The sequence below is a fragment of the Lathamus discolor genome, assembly GCF_037157495.1.
Source record: "Lathamus discolor isolate bLatDis1 chromosome W unlocalized genomic scaffold, bLatDis1.hap1 SUPER_W_unloc_1, whole genome shotgun sequence".
In the NCBI taxonomy this organism is placed as follows: Eukaryota; Metazoa; Chordata; class Aves; order Psittaciformes; family Psittacidae; genus Lathamus; species Lathamus discolor.
Genome location: NW_027069096.1, coordinates 723015 through 727440, shown reverse-complemented (window position 1 = coordinate 727440; position 4426 = coordinate 723015). Strand labels below are relative to the sequence as shown.

Sequence of the window (4426 nt, the reverse complement as noted above, 5' to 3'; positions counted from 1 at the left end):
GCAGGCTCCTGAAGAGGCCAAAGTCTGCTCTTTTTAAGTCCAGGTCAGTGAGCTTGCTACACGCTCTTCTCACTGTCCTGGGGATCTCAAATTCGACCATCTCATGATCGCTGCATCCAAGGCTGCCCTGGAGTACCACATTCTCAACAAGCCTTTCCCTGTTGGTGAGCACAAGGTCAAGCATGGCACCTCTCCTTGTCGGCTCCTCTATTACTTGCAGAAGGAAGTTGTCTTCCACACAATCGAAGAACCTCCTGGATTGCTTGTGCCGTGCAGTGCCATTGTTCCAACAGATGTCAGGGTGGTTAAAATCCCCCATGAGAACAAGGGCCTGCGAGCGTGAGGCTTTTCCTATCTGTCTGTAGAGTGCTTCATCCACAGGTTCTCCTTGATCAGGCTGCCTGTAACAGATTCCCCCAGTAATGTCTCCCACAGCTGTTTTCCCTTTAACCCTGACCCACAAACTCTCTGTTAACTGCTCACCTGTCCCCAGACAGAGTTCCATACTCTCCAGCCTATCCCTAACATAAAGGGCAACTCCCCCTCCCCGCCTGCCAGGCCTGTCCTTTCTAAAGAGCCTGTAACCTTCCATTCCAACACTCCAGTCATAGGAGCCATCCCACCATGTTTCTGTGATGCCTATTTTATCATACCCCCATAGATGTGCACACATCTCTAATTCCTCTTGTTTGTTCCCCATGCTACGGGCGTTTGTTTAGAGGCATCTGAGACGAGCTCCAATTGAAGCCGGCTCGTTGGCTGGAGCAGCCGGAATATATCTACATAGTTCCGAGCATTTATTATAGGTGCTGGCAACTGACTGGGTGTGTTGGGATGTAATGATGCCCCCCTCCCCCAACACATCTAGTTTAAAGCCTCCTTGACCAGTCTGGCAAGCCTCCTACCAAAACTGTTCTTCCCCTTCTTTACCAGAGCAGCTCCACCAGCCCCCAGTAGACCTGGCCTACTAACTTCAGTCCCATGTTCAAGACACCCAAACCCCTGACTATGACACCACCCTTTTAACCAGTTATTAACCTGGCCAATCCTCCTAGCTTTTCTTGGTCCTCCCCTGTGTCCTGGAGAATTGATGAAAAGACTATCTGAGCACCGGAGCCCCTAACCACCTCTCCCAGGGCTCTGTAGTCTTTCTTTATGGTCCCCAGTCTGCTACTATCTATATCCCTAGCACCCACATGGATCACCAGGTGTGGGTAATAGTCCGTGGAACTTACTAGAGCAGGCACCCTCTCTGTAACATCCCTGATCTGTGCCCCTGGTAGGCAGCACACCTCCCTCGAGACAGGTTCAGGCTGACAGACGAGTGCTTCCGTCCCTTTCAAAGTAGAGTCCCCTATTACTACGACCCACCGCTTTTTCTTTGTAGCGCCAGTAGAGATCTTTACCCCTGCATAATCCGGCTGTTTGTGGTGCAAGTTTGTTTCCTCATTAGTCTCCTGCAGGACAGCAAAGCAGTTCTGCGTGGGGACAACAGATTTAGGAGGAAGCCCCTTGCCTTTAGTTGTCCTTTTCCTCCTTCTTTTGTTATTTTTCTTTGTCACCAATTCCCAATTTCCTAGGTTGGTGGCCTCCTTCTTTTCTTCATGAGTTGGAGGGGAAGCTTGAGGCCCCTGCACAGTATGGGGCTGGAGCAAGCAGCCCTGCTTCCTCTCAGCTACCCTGACATCTTGAAGCCCGCTAATAGCATTCCACAGCTCAGCCACCTGCTGCAGGAGAGCCTCCATCAGGGAGCACCGAGCACAGCCTCCGAAAGGAAATATCCCAAAACAGTGCACGGACCCATCGAATTATAGGAGCAGTAACTAGGGAACATCCAAAGTACCCCACACCTCCACGTACTTATCAGGAGACAGCTACCTAAGAGAATGAAAATACTTACTTAAGTTGAGTGAAGTATTTTCAAAGGGGGGAAATGTTAGAAGAGGGCGAAATTTTTACGATAATTATATAAAATAGTAGAAATGATTATTTTTGAGAAATTTATAAATCAATAGTGTGGTTTCGGAAATGTAACTTTGCAGTTTTGTTTGTAGTTTCATACCATGGTTACTTAATAACCAATGTTACAATGGTAGGCTTGGTAGCAAGAGCTAACATAACCATATATGGTGAAGGGTATATGGGTGGATTTAAGAAAGTATTGTGAAACTCTATCGAAGCAGAAATTATGGACATACCAAGGGTAGTCAAGTGAGAATAAGAATGCTGGCGTCCACATAATGGTTGGGATATGTTCAAAGAACAGAAAGATGAAAAGGACAGAGTGAGGAAGACTTCTTACTTCATCTGAGGAAGACTCCTTACTTCATCAGGACGACCACCAGAGGGGGCTGTGCAAGCGCAGAAGAGGCTGATGTCGTAATAGACTGATGTGGTAATCTTTGATGCATATGTATTAGTTAATGTTGTAATCCGTGTTGAATATGTATTAGTTACGAGATTTTTAGTGTATAAATTGCGAACGCAATGTGACGAGGTAGAAGCCAGATTTGGGCGCGTGCCCCTGGTTTCCCAGCGCTGCATTAAAGCACCTCATATAACCATTCCGGTGGTTATGTGTTTATTCTTATGCTAACACCATGTCAGCAATGACACTGGTCCTTTCCACTCGTTATCATGTAAGTCTTTATATAGAACCAGTGGTTTGGGCAAGGCATTGTCTGTCATATGGAGAAAATCCTTTGTTTTGTTTTATATATCTACTATCAATACTTGTTTTAGATGATCCCACTTGAGCAGGGGATTTGGACTAGATCATATCTACAACATATGCCAACCACAGGCTGTTGGGCCTGCTCTTTTTCTCCTGGATGGCTCTCTGATAACAGGGGAGGCCATCCCTCACATCATCTAGCATGGCATGTGTCCCCACCACTGAGCGCCTGCTGGGTTGCAGCCAGCATCGGAGCTAAAGGTTCTTCCTGGTGGTGATTCGGAGAAAACTCCAGGAACAAACTTGCTAACAGAGTTTTCAAGGTGACAAGCAGGTATTCTTTATTGCGGCACCGGGAGACACGGGGGATAGCTCCTCACAGATCTGACCGGATTAATAGTCACTCGTCACAATGCTGATTTATTGGCTCTCAAAGCTGTTCCTTTTGATCTCACAGGTTCAGAACTCGGTACATTACATACAGCCGGTATTTGCTGTGGTAGTGTCTTTCATGTGTGGGGCTTGGGCTAAGGTTTTTGTCTCATTGTACTTTATTATAATGACTTGTAATACAATAGAATCATTGATCATGAAACTGATCGGTCTTATGTTCCCAGTGTGGTTACCACCTTTATACTTTGAGAGGTATATAATAAAGGTGCTTGGCAATTTCACATCTTTTTTTATCCTTCTCGGGTGGTCAACCTGTGAAGGAGACATTCTTTTACCCTCCTAGCTGCAGGACACTCCTAGCTGCATCAGCAACACCACGGTACAGGGCTGCTGCTCAACTACTTCAATTTCCCACAGTCACACAGATCCTTGGAACTGATTTATAAGTACAGTATAAAGTCTCATTGGAATCAAAACTAATTTATAGACTCGAGAGGGGCTGATACACAGAGTCCTGTGTTGAAGTAATATTTATTCCACCGAGAGCTCATGGGATGGTGCTAGGGACCGCGGGCTCTGCCACCAGTGTAACCACGGCTGTGCCGCACTGAAGCGGGCAGCTTGGGCCAGGCAAAGAGGGAAGAAAAGCCCAAGGACAGGACGGAGCCTGGTAAAGGGATTTTCTCCTGCACCCTCTTCCAGATTCCCACCGGGAAAACATGAGTGAGTTAATTCACTGCGCCATCGGGTCCGTGGGGTAGCGAGTAGCAGAGGCTGAAGGTGCCTCACACCATCCTATGAGCGCTCGGTGGAATAAATACTATTTCAACACAGGGCTCTGTGTATCAGCCCCACTCCCCTTTTAGGCCTACAGCACCCGGGATTCCCAGGCGGTCTCCCATACTGAAATTGGAATGATACAGAGAAGATTAGCATGGCCCCTGCGCGAGGATGACACGCAAATTCGTGAAGCGTTCCATATTTAGTATATGTGCTGCCGAAGCGAGCCATGCTAGAACTTCAGTATGAATTAGAGTCAAAGGCAGCCAAGTGGTATGCCACGATTGATATTGCCAATGCATTTTTCTCAATTCCTTTGGCAGCAGAGTGCAGGCCACTGTTTGCTTTTACTTGGAGGGGAGTCCAGTTCACTTGGAACCCACTGCCCCAGGGGTGGAAACACAGCCCTACCATTTGCCATGGATTGATCCAGACTGCACTGGACCAGGGGCAAGCTCCAGAACACCTGCAATACATTGATGACATTATCGTGTGGGGCGATACAGTGGAAGAAGTCTTTGAGAAAGGGAGGAAAATAATCCAAATCCTGCTGAAAGCTGGTTTTGCTAAAAAACAGAG

General features: G+C 47.3%; 1 non-coding gene across 1 annotated transcript; it reads left to right on the top strand.

Annotated features, from left to right (window-relative positions):
• Positions 1–3946: 3946 nt before the first annotated feature.
• On the top strand, positions 3947–4053 carry LOC136006188 (U6 spliceosomal RNA). Its single transcript, XR_010609004.1, has one exon. It is a non-coding gene; the product is annotated as a U6 spliceosomal RNA (small nuclear RNA).
• Positions 4054–4426: the final 373 nt, after the last annotated feature.